Source organism: Prionailurus bengalensis, chromosome C1, assembly GCF_016509475.1.
Source record: "Prionailurus bengalensis isolate Pbe53 chromosome C1, Fcat_Pben_1.1_paternal_pri, whole genome shotgun sequence".
In the NCBI taxonomy this organism is placed as follows: Eukaryota; Metazoa; Chordata; class Mammalia; order Carnivora; family Felidae; genus Prionailurus; species Prionailurus bengalensis.
The window spans coordinates 175,820,235-175,841,651 of record NC_057345.1 but is presented as its reverse complement, the minus strand read 5'-3'; the positions used below and the strand labels follow the sequence as shown (position 1 = coordinate 175,841,651).

Genomic DNA, 21,417 nt, shown 5'->3' with positions numbered 1-21,417 from the left:
ACCAATTTGGATGTTTTTGTGTGTGTGTGGTTTTTTTCATGTCTGATTGCTGTGGCTAAGACTTCTAGTACTATGTTGAATAAAAGTGGTGACAGTGGACATCCTTGTCTTATTCCTGAGCTCAGATAAAAAGATCTCAGTTTTTTTTAAATTTTTTTAATGTTCACTTATTTTTAAGAGAGAGAGAGAGAGAGAAACAGACGGGCAGAGAAAGAGGGAGACCCACGGAATCAGAAGCAGGCTCCAGGCTCTGAGCTGTCAGGACAGAGCCCAATGCAGGTCTCCACCTCAAAGACCATGAGATCATCACCTGAACTGAAGTCAGGCACTTAACTGACTGAGCCACCCAGGTCCTCCGTCTGTTTTTCACTGTTGAGTAAAATGTTAGCTGTGGATTTTTCATATATAGCCTTTATTATGTTGAGGTCTCTCAACATATTATATTAGGTCTCTCTAAACCTACTTTGTTGAGAGTTTTATCATGAATGGATGTTGTACTTTGTCACATGCTTTTTCTGCATGTATTGAGATGATCATATAGTTTTTACCCTTTCTCTAGTGAATGTGATGTACCATGTTGGTTGATTTGCAAATACTGAACCACCTATGCCTCCCTGGAATAAATCACACTTGACCATGGTGAATTATGTTTTTTAACGTATTGTTGGATTTGGTTTGCTAATATTTTGTTGCGGATTTTTTTTAATTGGTAGCACTAGGATTTATTAAGCTGTGCCTTAGTAAAGAGGCACTCTTAATGTATAAAGCCAGGGCATGCTGCCAATACTTCTTAAGCAATGATACTAGGATATTGACAGCTAAGTGGGTGTTGTACATAAGCTCATTATCTATCATCTTCATGTGGCCAATGGCCACTGCCCAACACAACACTTCTTCTTCCTCTTGAATTTGATCATGGACTTCGCTTTGACATGGGCCACCATTTTCTCACTGTAGGGCAGCAAGGAAGGAATTTGCCAGCCTCATTAAAGCCCAGGCCCAGGATCAGGGGTATCTGCTTGAAAGAGATTCTGAAGCCAAAAAGGCATCATATTTCCTGGACAGCTTCTTGACCAATTTCTTACTCTTGTTGAGTTTCTTCAACACCTCAATGTCTACATGGGACATTATCCACATGGACCAAGGCCAAGCCACAGACTTGGCCTCATCACAGTGCTGCAGGCCCCCCAGAATACATATGAATAATTTGGGCAGGGAGTGGACTTAAGCTTGATGATGCATGCCTGAGAAACATTTGCCCTAGTTCTTCTGGCTAATCTTCAGCTCGATCATCTCCAAAAACTTCCAGCACTTGCACTAGTTCCCATATAGGACTTCCCACACCACCATGTAGACAGTGGCATGGGAGACTTTGCTGGACATAGTGACTGGAGCTAAAATAACTGGAAAAGAGATTTGTTGAGAATTTTTTGCATCTATGCTCATCAGAGATATTCAATGTAGTATCTTTGTAGTGTCTCTATCTGGTTTTGGTATCAGGGTAATGACGGCCTCATAGACTCAATCTGAAAACTTTCCTTCCTCTTCTATATTTTGGAGCAGTTTGAGAAAAAAAAATAGGCATTAACTCTTTTTTTTTTTTCATTTTTATTTCAAGTAGGCTCCACACCCAATGCAGGGCTTGAACTCACAACCCTGAGATTAAAAGTCACGTGCTTTCCAGATTGAGCCAGCCAGGTACCCTGATGTTAAGCCTTTTAAAATTTTTTGATAGAATTTAACTGTAAAGCCATTTGGTCCTAGGCTCATTTGTTAAGATTTTTTTGATTACTGATTCAATTTCATTGCCAGCAACTTGTCTGTTCAAACTTTCTATTTCTTCTGGATTCAGTTTTGGCAAGTTATATGTTTCTAAGAATTGATCCATTTCTTCTAGGTTGTCCAATTTGTTGGCATATGATTTTTCCTAATATTCTCTTGCAATCCCTTGTATATTTGTGGTGTCAGTTGTTATTTTGCTTTGACATATCTGTTTTTGAGATTTGCTCCTTCATTTCTGGTTTTGCTTATTCGAGCCCTCTCTCTTTTCTTCTTTCTGTGTCTGGTTAAAAGTTTATCAATTTGGGGGTGCCTGGGTGGCTCAGTCAATTAAGTGTATAACTCTTGATTTCAGTTCAGGTCATGATCTCATGGTCAAAGCACTGGTAGTATGGAGCCTGCTTGGTATTCTTTCTCTCTTTCTTTGCTCCTCCCTTGGTTGCAGGCATGCTCTCTCTCTCAAAATAAATAAACTTTTTCAAAAAATTATCAATTTTGTTTATCTTTTCAAGAACCAACCCCTAGTTTCATTGTTCTTATTCTATTGTTGTTTTGTTTTGTTTTCATTTAGAGACTGAAAAAAGTCTCTGATCTTTACTATTCCCTTCCTCCTACTGGCTTTGGACTTTGTTTTTCTTTCTCTAGCCCCTTCAGGTGTAAGGTTAGGTTACTTACTTGAGATTTTTCTTGTTTCTTGAGGTAGGCCTGTATGGCTAAGACTTCCCTCTTAAAGGAAGGGAAGTCTTCCTTTTGCTGCATCCCAAAGATTTTGGAACATTGTTTTCATTTTCACTTTTCTCTGTGTATTTTTAAATTTCCTCTTTGATTTATTGGTTAGACCCACTCATTCTTTAGTGGCATGTTATTTAGCCTCCCTGTATTTAGGTTCTTTCTAGATTTTTTCTTGTGATTCATTTCTAGTTTTGTACCATTGTGGTTAGAAAAGATGCATAATACTATTTCAGTGATTTTGAATTTACTGAGACTTGTTTTGTGGCCCAACACATGATCCATTATGGAGAATGTTTCATGTATGCTTGAAAATAATGTATAATCCACTGCTTTTGAATGGAATGTTCTGAATATATCTGTTTGGTCCATCTAGTCTAATGTGTCACTCAACTCCGCTGTTTCCTTGTTGATTTTCCGTAAGGACAATAATTCATTGATGTAAATGGGGTGTTAAAGTACCCTGCTATTATTGTATTACTGTCAATTCCTTAATAATTGCTTTATGTATTTAGGTGCTCCACCAAAAAACTACTAGCCTGATCAGTGAATTCAGCAAAGTTGCAGGATATAAAATCAATATAGAGAAATCTGCTACATATCTATACATTAATAATGAAGTAGCAAAAAGAGAAATTAAGAAAATCCCATTTAAAAGTTTCAATAAAAATAATAAAATACCTAGATATAAACTTACCCAGAGAGGTGAAAGACCTATACTACAAAAACACCGATGAAAGAAATTGAAGATAACATGAACAAATGGGAAGATATTCCATGCTCATGGATTAAAAGAACATTTACATTGGTTGTTAAAATGCCCATTCTTCTCAAAGCAATCTATGGAATTAATGCAATCCCTAACAAAATACCAACAACATTTTTCACAGAACACAAAGAATACTAAAACAAAGAATAATGAAATACTGAGCCATAAAAGACCCAAAATAGCCAGAGTAATATGGAGAAAGAGGAACAAAGCTGGAGCTACTACAATTCATTTCAAGATACAATACAAAGTTGTAATTATCAGAACATTATGCTGGGGTGCCTGGGTGGCTCAGTTAGTTAAGCATCCAACCTCGATCTCAGATCTGGTCTTGACCACAGGGTCGTGAGTCCAAGCCTTGCATTGGGCTCCATGCTGGGTATGAGGCCTACTTAAAAACAAACAAACAAACAACAGCAGCAACAACAAAACAACAACAACAATAGTATGATACTGGCACAAAAATAAACACATATATCAATAGAACAGAATAGACAGCCCAGAAATAAATCCACAATTATATATATATATATGGATATATATATATAACTCTCTCTCTCTCTATATATATATATATAACCCTATATGTATACATATATAACCCTATATACATATATATATCCACAATTAATCCGTAACAAAGCAGGCAAGAATATATAATGGGGAAAAAGATATTCTCTCCAACAAATGGTACTGGGGAAACTGGACAGCTATAGGCAAAAGAGTGAAACTGGATTACCCACTACACCATATACAAAAAATAAACTCAAATGGACTAAAGACCTAAATGTAAGACCCTGAAACCATAAAACTCCTAGAAGAAAATACAGGAAGTAATTTCTTTGACACCAGCCATAGAAACATTTTTCTAAATATGTTTCCTGAGGCAAGGGAAATAAAATAAAAATTAAACTATTGGGACTATACCAAAATAAAAAGCTTTTGCACAGTGAAGCATCAGTAAAGCAACAAGGCAACCTACTAAATGGAAGAAGATATTTTCCACAGATATATTTGATAAGGGACTAATATCCAAAATATATAAAGAACTTACACAACTCAATACCAAACAACGAATAATCGTATTAAAAATGGGCAGAGAGGAACTGAATACACATTTTTCCAAAGACATACAAATGGCTAACAGATGCATGAAAAGATGCTCAATATCACTAATCATCAAGGAAATACAAATCAAAACCACAATGAGATATCACCTTACCACCACTAGAATGGCTAGAATCAAAAGGACAAGAAATAACAAGTGTTAGTGAGGATGAGGAGAAAAAGGAGCCCTCATACATTGTTCTTGGGAATGCAAATCGGTGCTGCCACAGACAGAAACAGTATGGAGGTCCCTCACAAAATTCAAAATGGAATCATCACATGATCCAATAATTCCAACACTGGATATTTACCCCCCAAAAAACAAAAACACTAATTTGAAAAGATTTATGCACGCTTATGTTTACTGCAGCATTATTTACAATAGCCAAGATACTAAGGCAATCCACATGTCAATTCATAAATGAATGGATAAAAAAATGGGGCACCTGGGTGGCTCAGTCAGTTAAACATCTGACTTTTGGTTTCAGCTCAGGTCATGATCTTGCCGTTCGTGAGTTAGCCCCACATCAGGCTCCACGCTTTTAGCATGGAACATACTTGAGATTCTCTCTCTCTCTCTCTCTCTCTCTCTCTCTCTCTCTGCCTTTCCCCTGCTTGTGCTCTCTCTTTCTCAAATAAATAAATAAATAAATAAATAAATAAATAAATAAACTTAATAAAAAAAAAGATATGGTACATGGGCGCCTGGGAGGTTCAGTAGGTTAAGTGTCTAACTCTTGATCTCAGCTCAGGTCATTATCTCACAGTTCAGGAGTTTGAGCTCTGAGTGGGCTCTGTGCTAGCAGCATGGAACCTGCTTGGGATTCTGTCTCTCCCTGTCTCTGCACCTCTCCTGCTTGTGCTCACCTGCTCTAAGTAAATAAATAAACTTAAAAGAATAAGATGTGGTACGCATGTGTGCGCGCGCACACACGCACACACACACACACACACACACTTTTGGTTTCGGCTCAAATCATGACTCACGGTGAGTTCGAGCGCCGTGTTGGGCTCTGTGCTGACAACTCAGAGCCTAGAGCCTGTTTCGGATTCTGTGTCTCCCTCTCTCTCTGACCCTCCCCCATTCATGCTCTCTCTCTGTCTCAAAAATAAATAAACGTTAAAAAAAACAAACAAAAAAAGTAATCAAAAGGAAACTGTAGAAATTAAGCTTATGGTAGCAGAAACGAAAAATGCCTTTAATAAGATTATCAGTAGACTCAAAATTGCTGAGTAAAGAATCAGTGAGCCAAAAAAAAAAAAAAAGAATCAGTGAGCTTAAGCTGGAGATTTCCAAGTTAATAACAGACTCCAAACCTTAGATCTACAAAGCCCAGAGAACATCAAGCAGGAAAAATGCCCCCCCCCGACACACACACTCTCAAAGACAACATACTCAAATTATAGAAACAGGAGACCAAAAAAAAAAAATCTTGAAAGATGCTAAAGAATAAAAGAGTTTACCTCCAGAGGAACAAAGGTAAGAATTATAGCAGACTGCTTATAAGATCAGAAACCATGCAAGGCAGAGTGGATCTAAATATTTTGAGTGCATGAAGAAAAAACATCACCAGGTTAGAATTCTATGTCTAGCAAAATCATCTTTCAAAACTGAAAGAAAAATAATTTCTCAGAAAAATAAGAACTGAGGGAATCAATCAGAGCCAACCAGCTCTGAAAGAGGTTTTAGAGGAAGTTCTATGCTAAAAAAAGTTCTAATAGAGACCTATATAAATAAAGAGCACTGGAGAAAGAATAATAAAAATAAAAGTTATTTTGCTTATACTTAATTGATTTAAAAGATAACTGTTCAAAGCAATAATAGTAATCTATTGGGCAAATATAGCATAGGGATAAATAATATACCTTAATACACATGAACTGGTGTAGTGTTATTTGAAAATGGGTTTAAATTAGTTAAAACTATATATTGTAAATTTGAGGATAACTATTTTTTAGAAAAATGGGAATATAAATATTTTTATAAGAAAGGAGAATGCAATTATATACCAAAGAAGTCAGAAAAACAAAAGGAAAAAAAAACAAAGAATAAATTCAGTGCATAAAAAAAATTATAAACAGTTAAGTATTAAATCAAAATATATAAATAACAATTTAAATAGGAATGGCCTAAATACACCAATGAAAAGACAAAGAATGTTAGAGTAAATAAAACACAAGACCCAACTACATGCTATCTATAAGATCAACATTTTAAATATAAATACACAGATTGGTTAAGGGTAAAGGGGTGAAGAAAGATAATGTTTAAACAAAATAAAACAGACAAACAAAAAACTGGAGTAACTATTAATTTGAGACAAAGCTGACCATTAAGAATGATGAACTGTAGTGGCACCTGTCAGTTAAGCATCTGATTTCGGCTCAGGGCATGATCTCATAATTTGTGGGTTTCAGCTCCACATTAGGCTCTGTGCTGACAGCAGAGAGCTGACTTCTAATCCTCTGTCTCCCTCTCTCTCTGCCCCTCCTGCTTGCACTCTTTCTCTCAAAAGTAAATAAACATTTAAAAAAAAAGGAATGATGAATTGTTATCAAGGATAAGATTAGCAGGGCATTTCTAATGACATATCTTAAACATGTCAAAATATTTGAGGAAAACATCTAACAATTTAAGAGAAATGGACAAACTGACCAATACAGTTGGAGACATTAACATCCCTTTGTCAGTAACTGACAGAAAATCAGTAAGAATATAGAAGAGCTGAAAAGCACCGTCAATCAATCTAATCTAATTAGTATTAGGGTAATACCAGCATTATATAATGAATTAGGAAGTGTTCCTCTGCTTTTATTTTCTGGAATAGATTATAGAGAATTTATATAATTTATTCCTTTAATTTTTGATATAATTTACTACTGAAACAATAATGGCGATGTATTTTTTGGAAGGTTTTGATTATTAATTCAATACTTAAAATGAATATAGACATTAAAATTATCTATTTTTTTGAGAATTTCAGTAGTTTGTAGATTTCAAGGGATTAGTTCATTTCACCTACGTTATCAAATTTGTATGCATACAAATATTCCTTTATTACCCTTTGAATTTCCATGATATGGCTTCTTTCATTTTCTTTCATTCCTTTTTATATTAATGAATTGTGTCCTCTCTCTTTTTCCTTGGTTAGCCTTGCTTGAAGTTTATTAATTTAATGATCTTTTCATGGAAATTGTTTTTGATTTTTAAATTTCTTCTATTGTTTGCCTGTTTCAAATGTTATTAACTTCTGCTCTTTTAGTATTTTTCTTCTGCTTTTCTAGGTTTAAATTGTTCTTTTCTATTTTCCTATGGTACAAGCTTAGGTTTTCAATTTTAGTTATTTTTTTCTAATATATGCATTTAATCTATAAATTTCTATTTAATCACTACTTTCACCATATTCCGCGGATTTTGGTATTATTTTCATTTCCATTTAGTTGAAATATTTCAATTTCTCTTGAGACTTCTTCAACATATGGGTTTATTTAGAAGTGTCTTTTTAAAAATTTTCAACATTTAAGGATTTTCCAGAATGTGGTCTATTTGGGAATGTTCCATATAAGCTCGACAAAAATGTGTATTATTCTGAATAAAGTGTTTTATAATGTCATTTAAATTCAGTTCAGCTATGTAAAGAAATCAATTTTATCTAATTAATATTCACCAAATAGACCACATTCTGGACTTTTAACAAGTGTAAAAGAATAAAATCATACTAAATGTGTTCTCAGATCACAATGAGATTAAACTAGAAGTCAGTAACAGAAAGATAGCTGGAAAATCTTGTAAATATTTAAACTATATTGTCTATTTTCTATTTTGGCTATTTTACTGTTTCACCTATTTTTTTCTGTCCAAATCCCCTAATTCTAGTTTGGATTTATTTTTTTAAAAAAAGTTGATGATAGGGAGACAGAGTGGCTCAGTCAGTTAAGTGTCTGACTTCGGCTCAGGTCATGATCCCATGGTTCATGGGTTCGATCTCTGCATTGGGAGCTGAGAGCCTGGAGCCTGCTTCTGATTCTATGTCTCCCTCTCTCTCTGCCCCTCCCCTGCTCATGCTCACTCTCTCTCTGTCTCTCTCTAAAAAATAAATAAACATTAAAAAAATTTTTTTTAAGTAGATGAGGCACTTTTTACATTTCAGTTCATGGCTCTACTCCAAAATAGTGTGAAAATTTCTTGAAGTATAATTTTGGAGTCTCCTGTTGATTTATCTTTACTTTGTTACAGTTTTAATACATTTTCATATCTACCATTAAGAAAAAAACAAACTTTAAAAAATAACTTCTTCATTTACTTCCGACTTTTCTTCACTTCTCAAGATAATTTTAAAAGTTTCAGAGTTTTATATTTTGGCAGTACTTTAAATTGAAGTCTTCCTGGCCTATCATCCTCCACATATTTGTAATTATTCTGGGGGCTTACTTGTTTTGGCAGTACTAAAATCAAAGGGGCTGGTTCTTCTTTTACCTAATTCCTTTTCATATGAAAGGAAGCACCTACAATTTGCGTGTTAGTCCTGTTCACATACATCAAAAATCAGCAAATGCTTTACTGTTAGCACACGTACCTTTGTTTTACATAAGATTAGATGAATGTGAAAAACAGTGCCTTCCATTCTCTGTCATCCTGGACTTGTAAAATGTAAGTAATTTAGAGCTAGGACTTTCCCCCCTTAAATCAAGGAGGTAGACTATAGTAATGTAAGGGCCACTTAAAGAAGGTAGATTTTGTTTTCAATGTATGGGTTGTATTAGAAACATTCCTCCTATGGGGAAAAACTAGCTTAGGGTTACAAATTTTTCCAAACATTGCAGAAGGGGGAATCCACTGTATTATGAACCCCTAAGGATTTGTTGCACTCTTCCTGCTTTTTAGGCCTGAGTAACAATATCACCATCCCTTATTTACAAAAGGGCAAATGGACTCCAATTGAGAAGCTTTACAGGTTAAGGGTTAGTTGTACAACAGGAATCACTTACAGTCCCTTGCTTTCTATGGGAAATTGGACTTACTAGGGAAAAGCTGTTTGTTGTGCTAATGTAAAAATGTCATACAATTAGTTTGATTTTTGAAGATGGTAAACTTAAGGAATTGCATGTTCTCCTGAAATGCAGGCTTATAGAATGTTTTTCTTTCAAAACAGGCTGATTTTTTTTTTCTTCTCTTTGCCTGACAGTCCAAGTTTCAGCTCCTGTTTAAAGTTGTTGTGTCAGTTATTTTCCTGTTTTAAATTTCTCTTATATTTCTACCTGTAATGTCAGTAGCAACCGCATATTTGATTTGTTAATTTACACTTATAAGAGCAAATTGCGTTTAAATGAATCTTCCTTGTCCTAGTAACATTGTATAAATAAAGTGACTTCTCTGTACAAAAGGTTGTAATGCCTCCTGATGGATATAATTTTGTGATTGTATTTAAGATTAAAAGTTGAATAAATCACACCAGCTTCCTGAAAATATTCAAAATGCATCTTTTGGAAAACAAAAATACATGCTTACTTTGTGCATATTTGCATTAACACAGCAAAGATTGTATGAAATACCTGTTTTTCAGAAAATAAAGTCTTAAAAGACATAGCAAAAAAAAAAAGTTTCAGAGTTTTATTATTTAAGTCAATCTTTATTTTCCCCTCCTGTTGCTTTTAACCATTTTTCCTAATGAGATAAGTTAAAAATTAAGTGAAGTAGTTGTTGGAGATCTGACTGTCAAGGAAAATAAATACTAGTAAAATTTAGAATTCTCTTGCAAATTTCTGTCACTCTACCTCTGAAAGAATTTTTAAAGTCTCTAACTCTGCTTTAAACCAAGTTAAGCATTCAGCTTTTCTAGATCTGCTTTCTGATATAACAGTTTTGCTATGCAATTATTGTTTTCCTAAAAAAAATGGTACCATATTTTCAAAGTCAAGGGAAGCACCTAATGGAAGTATTATTAAGTAGGTTGTGCAGATAAAGCTGAACACACACATAGAAAGAATTTGCAAGGAGAGTTTAACAATTTTAAGAGACAACATCTTTCAGTTAGAATGTGTTTTGAAGTCTCTTAGCAGTTAAACCCAGTGGACTTTTGCATGTTTGTTGCTTTCTTTTCTGTTGTTTTTAAACTCTTTTTACATATGTTAATTGTTAAATTTTGTCATGTCAAAGTTGTCCTAAAATGTTCACTGTTACACAAAGTAAAAGTTTTTGTCATTTACAAAGATACATTTACAGAATGTATGGATTTTATACAAAGTGGGAGTCCTGGGATGAGGTTGAAGATTTGACATGGAAAAACTTATGTCAAACAAGAAAGAGAGGCCACAATTTATTGACACTATAATAAAGTATCCATGTTTCCCAAATTCACAAGATAAGGAGAGCCCTCAGGTGGTTTTTGTAGGGGACCCAATGCAAAGTTGATCAGAACAAACTAATCAATAGTTATAATGGACTTCTAGTAGTTAATCCACAAGGCTGGTTTGTATTGGATTGTAAAATTACTGAACTGAAACCATCTGTTGCCCATGTAACACACCATTATTCATTCAAAAGAAACAAGACAGCCCAGGACAAGACAAAAACACATGAAACAAAGCTTTGATCCAATACACTCATCTCATCTAATAATGCTAGTTAACAAGAATAATATATCCAACAATAGTGAATTGGTAGTTTGAACCAGATATTTCATTTGGCTCACACACCAAATCACAATTTAGTGTTTTGTCTCATGTTATTGTTTGTATTATACTTGTTTTAGAATATCAGCTATTCAAATTTATTCAATTATCTTATAGATCACTATTAGTAATGTTATACTATGGCAATATGATATAAAACTGAGCAACATCCTATTTTAATCTCAACATTATTCAAATATATAGATAGAGGGTTTGACAGAAATACAAGAGAACTTTCTGGACAGAGAAATTTTCTGTATGTAGATGGGGTGTACATTACATGAAAGAATTCATTTGTAACAAATTTGTAAAAGTTGATTACATGATACATTTAAGATCTGAGCATATCATTACATGTAAGTTATACTTCAATAAAATTTTTATACTAAAAATTAAGATAGAGTCAATGAATTATAGAGTGAATATAAAGTATGTATTTTTACTATATTTTCATATATGGAGAAAAATAACTTTATAAAATAACTGTGCTCATAGCTTGGAAAGAAAACATTCTCTTCTATTTTAAATAACAGGGAAAAGCAAAGACCTATCTGTAATGAAATTATGCAGCTGCTACTAAAAATACAACCTTCACATTTATGTCTTATTCATGATGAGAGAAAAAAAATTTCAAGGCTGGGTAATGCCTAAATATATTTACTAGAGTATTTGCCTTTAAAAAAGTATTCATATTAAAAATTTCATATTTATTCCAAGTCAAATTACAGCATCTATGTTAGAGAACATCTCCAAAAAATGTTTTCAAATCAACTTACATATCAAAAAGAGATATACAGAAGACAAACTTTTGAAAAAACTTTACATGTATTTCTGATTTTTCTCAGATATAAATATCTGAGGCTAACTTTATAGAGCATGTATATTTTAGACATTTCTAAAGCTTCTGGTCTCTTTGGTATATAAGTATTCAGAATGTACCTTCTCAAATCATTTGAAAAGAAAATTTCATATTTACTCCTCTGAAGAAAGCTTTCACAGCTGGCTGCTTTGGGTATTTCCCAGATATGGTTTCCCAAATAAAAAAATATTTTCTATTAAGGACATTTTCTCCTGAAGTACATCAGCTTTCTACCACAGTATGTCATTTTAAATTCCCATTTAAATCCCCTTACTAGTTTCTACACATATACAAATCAGTGCATAGTATGATGCAATCAAAATTAACTGCTACAACATCATCACCCATGTCTTTCTCAAATAATATTGCTTGCAAGTTCCAAGCATAAGAATTCTAAAAATAAACAATGCTTCTGCCCTTTTCTTTACTTATAAGATATGTAAAATTTGGACTATATTACAAATTACATTTGCATAGAAGAGGCTATATACATAATTGTATGTTATCCAATGACATAAAAATAATTTTGTAGTGAAAATCTAATGTGAAATACTATAACTTAACCAACAATTTTAAATTAATATATTCAGGTCAACATGTAGAAAATATTTTATTATATATAAAGAAGAAATACAACTTTATTTCAGTATTAGAAACTATATTATCATTTCAGTTGTGAATACTAAAATGATTATTTATTTATTCCTCTATATGCATTACTCCTTTTATGAGGTTTAGTTTATATTTATGTTTTTTGTATTTTTCACTAATATTACAGAGGGCCTGAGACACAGGTGTGACTTTCTTGATAAGAAACAACTCCATATCTCTCTGTGAAGAAGATATGTTCATTCATAATGAGTCACTGGATGTCACTTCTTGGGCAGAGACCTAGATATTTTATGGCTGCATGTTTTCTGGAAAGAAAGCTCAGAAAGTCTGACTCTAGTGTCCCATGGAAATGGGCACTAATGTTTATAGTTTTCAAAGGTGATATTTTGGGTTGTATAAATAAATGTGATCTATACAAGCACTGCTGTGCTTTGAAATACTCTGACAAAGAGAGATGGCCAATAGGCCTTGTAGTCATTTCAATCTGTGCTGTATCTACATATTCTTGATTTAAGCTTTCAAAGATTGATGGCTTTGGGGAGAGTAAGGGAATAATTCAACCATTCCCTTTTTTTTTTTAATTTTAAAAAAAATTTTTTTTTTAACGTTTATTCATTTTTGAGACAGAGAGAGACAGAGCATGAATGGGGGAGGGTCACAGAGAGAGGGAGACACAGAATCCGAAACAGGCTCCAGGCTCTGAGCTGTCAGCACAGAGCCCGATGCGGGGCTCGAACCCACGGACCGTGGGATCATGACCTGAGCCGAAGTCGGATGCTTAACCGACCGAGCCACCCAGGCGCCCCTCAACCATTCCCTTTTGAGTGCAAGATATGTTTACAGTGCCTACCTAGAATGATTGCAAAGAAGGAATTAGTATCCAGATTATTACTTTTAACTCCATGCCATTATGTCAAATAATCACCAGGTTAATAATTTACTATAGATTCATCCATGTGTTGGAACCATGAGTTTGCAGAAGGTAAAGCCTTTATTAACTATTGATCCATTCACTTTCCTCTCAAAATTTCATATGTATTCCTTTCTTTATGACTTTACTTATACCAGTTACCCTTGTATAGAATAATATATCTTCCCAATCTGCTGAAACAAAGCTTAATGTTATCCAGAATCAGAAACCTCACTGAGAAAATAAGAAAATTTAAAAGAACAGACTGGTTTGGTCTGAAGCCTAGTTCTACCAATGAGTAAACTGGGGTTCTTTAGGTTCTTTAGGATTGTTTGGACAACCTCTCAAATGACTAAAGTGAGAAGACAGAGGACAATGACAGAACCAATGTCATATTCAATGGTTCACAATCCATCCTTCCTATCTTTACACTATAATTAAAGATATTTTTTAAAACACTATGTATTTAATAATAAGAATAAGGACTTGTACACATCTTTCTTTACTTAATAGTTTTTAAAGGGGATATTCATACTTCCTTTTCTCTCTTCAGACCCCTAACATCAAAGCCTCTAACACATTTTCTTATCTGATGATGTCTCATATTTCACTGAGAAAACAGGTACAATCAAGTAAGTGCTACCTCAATGTCCTTACATGTTTCAGAATTCATTCCTATGTACTTTGCTTCCTTTTTTGTAACAATGGAAGAAGTTCTGCTTATATCAAAGCCAACCCATCACTTTTGACCTTATCCCACCCACTAACCTACAGCATGATTTCATGCAGTCATTATTCACCATGATTTTTTCTGCATTTTCATTTCCCTATTATCAATAGCTCATTCTTATTAGCATATATACGTGCTTTAATGAAAGAAGAAAAAAGCAATCAACACACAAGTAAACCGAACACCTTGATATTTTCCCTTAATTTGGGCTTCCAGCTTGTTGCAGATATACTGACTTTGCAGGACTCTAACACTGGGCACAAGATAAGTTGGTACTTTGCACTACCAACTGCCCATGGTTGGCCTTTGGACTAGAATTGTGTCAATAGGCCCTTACATTAGCTCTCATCTGGTCTGTGTGCTGTGATGCTACCTCTTACCAAAGCACCTACAGGCAGCAGAAGTGGAATCAGGTGTCCTTTACCCTGTGTGTCTTCTGTTACTAGCATGTAGAGATTGAACCCAACTCTCAGCATGCTCTGTGACCCATGTCAAGTATTTCTCCATGACTGTATGTCATGTACCTTACTTCCTCTCAGGGTGCAAGGCCACCCTGTTCTCTAATGTCAAGAGGCCTTTATAATGATGTCCTCTTTTGCCTCAATCAATGTATTGATGACACGTTCTCCCAGGAAATTTTTAACCATGCTAAAAGGATGATGTATTTTCCTTGTCTCATCTCCCATAAGCATCTACCCAATATGATGAAAGACAGGATGTGGTCAGCATTGCAGATCACATTGTAGGGATGAAACAGTTCCTGCCTAAAGAATTCAAGAGGAGGTAAGGTTGGAAGATGTGTCGTTTTGCATTTAAACCACACTATACACGTTGAATGATAAATTCAACATGACAAGAAAACAAATTAACATACCTATTTTCCTGCATTTCCTAAGAAGATGTACTTTTATAGCCATCAACTAAAGACAATACCAAGCTGTGAGAGAGTCTTTGAAAACCAATTTTCAAAAGCAACACAATGGGTGATAGAGCATCATGAGTAATGAGTAATAATTCTATCAATATCTTAAATTTTCATCAACAATTTACTATAATTCAAAGGAGTCCATGAATTCTGTTATATATTTTTAAATGGAATTGCTTATATAAACAGGATGCCCACAAAATAATACTTTCCCTGAGACTTCACACATCCTAGAAGAACCCAGAAAGAATGGCTATTACTAAATGAGGCAAAGAAAATCTGGAATAAATAAAGCCCTGGGTATTCAACAAGTCCCAAAATAAACTGTCCAAACTGGAGTACAATACAGTAAAACCTTAGTTTGCAAGCATAATTCATTCCAGAAACATGCTTGTAATCCAAAGCACTTGTATATCAAAACAAATTTCCCCATAAGAAAAAATGGAAACTCAGATGATTCATTCCATAACCCAAAAATATTCATATAAAAATGATTATAATACTGTAATATAATACAAAATAATAAAGAAAATACAAAATATAAAGAAAAATAAACAAATTAGCCTGAACTGACCTTTGAAAATCTTCATGGTTGGTGTGAGAGAGACAAGAAGAGGATTTTTGTAAAGGAAAACACTCATTATCACTAACGGATGGTGACTACAGTATAGTATTAATAAACTCTTGTCACATACTGTATTTAATATAACTGATAATAAGGCAGCAGAGGAAAGGGTCTATATCTGCAGACAGCCTGACCTAGAATGAAGCAAAGCATTCCTAAACTTACCCTTGTATGGAAAAGCAAAGGACTGTCCAGAGGTGCTCCGAAGTGACAAAAATATACACTAGTGTCAGCTGTGGGCAACTTCTACCATTCTGAAAAATCACTGATTTCTGCCAAACACTGCTGCTTAAGAGTGAGCATCCCAGCATGGGAGACAAGCATCTACAATCCCACGGCGAGAGAGAGAGAGAGAGAGAGAGAGAGAGAGAGAGAGAGAGAAAGGGAGAGAGAGAGAGAGAGAAAGGGAGAGAGAGAGAGAGAAAAAAAGAACCATTGGCTCAGTTGTGATCATGTGATATTTGGCATCACGTACTACTTGTATTGCAAGACATCACTCATTTATGAAGTTAAAATTTATTGGAAATGCTTCCTTGTCTTGTTCAACACTTGCAGAACAAGTTACTCACAATCTAAGGTTTTACTGTGAAAATAAAATATTGGAAATTTGTATGGAAAATTATTTCTGGAAAATAATAAAATATATGGAAAAATAAAAATGGTACTTGAGGCGCCTGGGTGGCTTTGTCAGTTAAGCACCCAACTTTGGCTCAGGTCATGATCTCATAGCCTGTGAGTTCTGTGCTGACAGCTCAGAGCCTTAGAGTCTGCTTTGGGTTTTGTGTCTCCTTCTCTCTGCCCCTCCCCTATTCACGCTCTTCTCTCTCTCTCTCTCTCTCAAAGATAAATAAACATTTTAAAAAATGTTACTTTGCCATTTTTTTTTACCATGTATGGCAAACTACACATGTTTAATTATATTTGAGAGGATTTTTATGGGAAATTTTTGAAATTCAGTAATAGCAACTAAGCTAATTGGAGAGGGGGGAGACACATACTAACTCAAGGCAAAATGCATTACACAAAAGAAATACAATCATAGTATACAATGTGACATCTCCATTAGAAACCATTTAAATAATAAATTAGCTTTCCAAAACACATGTGATATAACCAATATCTGGAGAAGATGGAAATTAGATATACTTAGAGAATATAAAGACAAGGGAGAGAACACTTATTCTGCAGTAAGAGGCCATGGACAAGACCTAATATTGAAAAACCACAAAATGTCAGTGTAAAGATATTATTCAGCAATTTGGAGGTAGATAAATGAGCTCAGTGGTCAATGCAGTTGTCTCTGGGGAGCAGAAATCAGAGGTGATTAAGGGATAATAAAAGGAGCACTGTTATGTTATTAGCATAGATAAATTTTACTTTTAAAACATTTAAATGTAATTTAAATTAAATTAAAACATAAAATGCCAATACTATCAAATTAGTTAATATACATACATATATTTGATAGTATTGGCATTTTAAAAGTATTCTAAAAATAAGTATTTAATTTTGACATAAATTCATCTTTCTTATCAACGTATCTAGTTTTTCTTTTTAAATTTATATTCCTAACTGGGTTCTCTATAGCTAGACATGGTAAAGTAAAAAAAGATGTGTCATAAATAAATGTAATTTCCCAAAGTCGTTCTTTTGCTTTTACTCTCTCCTCTAAATATAAATAAGAACATCTTTGAGATAATGTTATCAATTTTTCTCTTTCCTATATTTGTATTTTTAATATATGACTTTGAGACACTGGTAAATTAAAAAAAAAAGATACTGGTAAATTCCAATGCATGAGATAATAAATTTTATATTTTTATATATTCTTTCTGGTTTCCAAAATTGTCCAACAGATTAATCATTTACTGAGAGTGTCTTATACAACTCTTTACAATATCAGATCAATCAACTGAAATTGGCTGGTGATTGGCTACACAGAGAACTACGTAAGCCTCCTAAGAGTCTATTTTAATTTTTCTGATACATATGAAAAGTGCTATAATAATATATTTTGGTCAGGTACTGCCATATTATAAAGTGACTGATGCTGTCCTCATGAAATGTCCTTCAAATCATAGGCAATATCTCTGCTCAAAACACTGATATTACTGTAATTATTGTCATAATCAAATCTTTCTTTGATTTATTCAATTCCTCAGACTGAGCAGCCAATTCTAAAGTATAACTTTGTAGTGACTAGACACTTTCTAAATCCTAAGTTTTGCACAGAAATGACTTTCTGCATTTACCATGAGTCATTTTTCCAGTTTTACAGGACTTATGTTCCTAGTCTGACCTCATATATTAATCTCTTTCAGTTTTGTCTGGAATTTCATCTTCATAGAATGACATTTTTTTTTTGCAAACACAAGTATGGAACATAACAAGTTATATAGAGATACCAAAGAGAGAATTGTCTAAATTTTCTCAACACTCCCCTGGTTTGCTCCTGTCCCTAGCATTATAGCACCTGCAGCTCAATCTCATGCTTCTGTAAGTTTCAAATTACTTCTTCCATTGAACCTGGGGATGACTGTGTTTAGCAGAAATTAGGAAGTTAAACAAATCAGTGCTAAGGGAGTCTATTGTACTCTGCAGGGGAACTGGGTGTACCATAATCCCCATATGACCTGCAGGAAATGGAAAGAGTTTACAGGCACATAAACATTGCTTCCATTTTTCTGTTAAAGTATTTAAACAGGGAGGCTAATAGACTGAGATAGTTCTACTACTATGTAAACAAACCAAAACCTAAGCCAGAATCAGTGCACTCAAATTTGAGAAAATTAAACAAGAACAACCAATCAAAAGTAGCCAACTTTCCTAAATAAGCAACTGCTTAAGCTATGGTTAATCTAATAATATCCTTGCTTTTCTGCCTCATCTTCTGTATAAACCTTCCTATGCACCCCACGCACATACACCCAGCTCCTGCTCCTGTCAGTAGACTCTCCTAACCACGTTTGGTTTGGCACTAACCAATTGAAATGGACATATGCTCAAAGACACTCCTGAAAGTTCTGTGCCTCAGTTTACCTTTTAACATAACCTTTTCTAAGAATTGGCTCCCAAATATATACAGATGGACATATTACTAGATACATGCATGTGTGCCTACCGAGATGGAGAGCTCTATAATCTAGATGTAAGTAATACCTCTTTTGACAAGTAGAAAAAATAGTAAAATATGCACAAAAAAGGTTTTGGATTTGCAGAAGTACAATGAGAGATAAATTATTTGCTTCTAAGACTGGGGGAAAAGTCTCTTTAAATGACAAGTTCCCCCAGAGTTTTTAAATTAGGAGTTTAAGAGTTTTTTGGTTTGTTTTTTAATGTCTCTTGTCTACAATAGGGTAAAGCCATAAGACTCTGAGGAATAATTTGGCCACATTTTAAGAAAATATTTAAATGTGACTTCTCCACTAACATTAACCATTCTAAGTTATTTGATAGTAGAGGGCTGGTTTATGGTTAGTTTTTAAATCATTCTCCACTAAAGGAAAACCCCATGGGAATCTAGAATGTCTCTTTATTTTCTCTGGTAGCTATTTTTATTGTCTGTCTAGACTTTTAAAACAGGCTTCAAAGTGTGACTAATAGGCCACACTGAAATACTTTGCATCCCATTACACTTTCAGATGTTCTCATACACCTTGCCTCAAATTTGACTATACTCATTTTCACTCAGACAAGCTTTCCCAGGGTGGCTGTTCAATTTCAATTGAAGTTAATGCGCCTAATTCTGCTGCCTCCACCGAGATGAGATCACCTTCTGATTCAGTGTCAGCACCTTTTAAAAAGAGCCTCTTTATGGGCTTTGCCATAGTCAAGTCTGAAATTAAGAGAGTTTGCAAACAATGGATTTTCATTTCCAGTTATAGGAAATCTAAATTGTATCTGGTAATCAAGAGAAGGGAACCAATTACACAAAAGAACAAAATCAACTATATTCTCACTTCTGTTTAGAAAAGAGCAAAAGGGCCTTGAATGTTCATGAAATTAAAGTACAATTAGAAAAAAATTTTTTTTAAGTTTCTGAGATGTTTTACATCTTTTAACACCCATTGCAATATTCTCATTAGACAATTATGCAAATATTAAAATAGTATTTCAATTATATGTTAGATTGTAGTAACTTTTGTTCTTCTTGGTGATATGGCACTGTTCTTCAAATGTTCTAATTATACATAAAATGATATAATGTATTTTATATATAAATGAGTACTGTTTATTGACTATAATGCATTCATTTTGAATTTCAACATCTGTTCTTCATTTGCTGAAAACACAATACAAATTTTTAAATTGCATTCATAGTATGCAAAAAAATAAAATAGTAAGCAAAAAGCCCTTGGCATTCACTATAAAGATATATAAGTGGATATAAAGGCAGTCAACTGCTCTTGGGACAAAATTTCCAAACTGTTGCATGGTATACTTTTCAAAATTGTCACACTTCATTATAAGGTGGAGGTTTTGAGGATATAGAAATGGGTTAAGCATAGAAAAACTATTTGATTACATCAAGCAAGTAAAATTATTTTTGCCTGTGTTTGTGGACAACAGAAGTAACGTTGAAAAGACTTAACAATTTAGAAGACTACAGTTTTGTTCTTTTCATTTTTTTTCACAAGGTGGTTACACATTGGATTCGACTTTATCTTACATTATGGCTAAACTCTCCTGGTCATTGTTTGAAACCAGGTGTTGAGCGCCTCTTACATGAATAGCTCATAAAGTCCTCATAACCATTCTTCAAGGTGGTACTATTATTATCTTCACCCATGTAGAAACTGAGACTCAAAAAACATAAGACCCTTGCTAAACAACTGAGACTAGAAATCAGCAAGGCCCGGCTGTAATTAGACTTTCCATTTTATAGCCATTAAAGCTTTAGTTCAACTGAATAACAAATTATGGTGCCTGCAAGATCCTGGATCTGCCTGAAACACTCAGGGTATATTAGGGTGATCCCTTACATCAGATTACTAATAATATAAGGTAGATGCTCAATCTACAACTGTGGTTCAGCTATTTATGACATGTAGGAAAATTATAAGGGGCTCCTGATTATGGCTGGGTCTCAGAGACGGTCTAGGAAAGGGGTCTGTGGCAAATCAAAGAGTCATGACCATGCTTGTCTGACTGAGGTGGCTATTACTCAGCTCCACTGATCTGATAAATTACAAGAAGGCAATTCATCTTTTTTTATGATAAAATGTCCAAAATAGAAAAAAACTTTATGGATGAACTGTCACAAATTTTGAGTTGAAAAAATTAAGATTTTAAAAAGCTAACAGGCAAATTAAAAAAAAATAGGCTAGGTTTGATTTATAACCTGCTAGTTTGCAACCTATATGCAAATATCTGCTCATTCCATTCCCTCTGCTCTGAGATTCTCCGTAGTCCTTTCAGCTCAGAAATAGCATTACCATCTCCACTCCCACCTAAGATTAAAACCAATGACTGGGATTATTTTTCTGTTCTCTAGCCCATGGTTTGTCCAGCTCTGTTGACCTCAATTCAGTTTTTACTGAGTCTGTTGTGGTAGCATTCTCATCATACCCTACCTCAGTCCACTCCCGCCTGAGGGATTTTCCGAAAACATTACTTGTGCATGCGTGTATGTGTGTGTATGTGTGTGTTTTAACGTAACATGCCTCCTTAGAAACTTCTAATGTGTTCATATTACCTAAC

At 34.1% G+C, this 21,417-nt stretch overlaps 1 pseudogene; it reads right to left on the bottom strand.

The window, feature by feature from the left end:
• Positions 1-702: 702 nt before the first annotated feature.
• On the bottom strand, positions 703-1,383 carry LOC122479706 (annotated as a pseudogene).
• Positions 1,384-21,417: the final 20,034 nt, after the last annotated feature.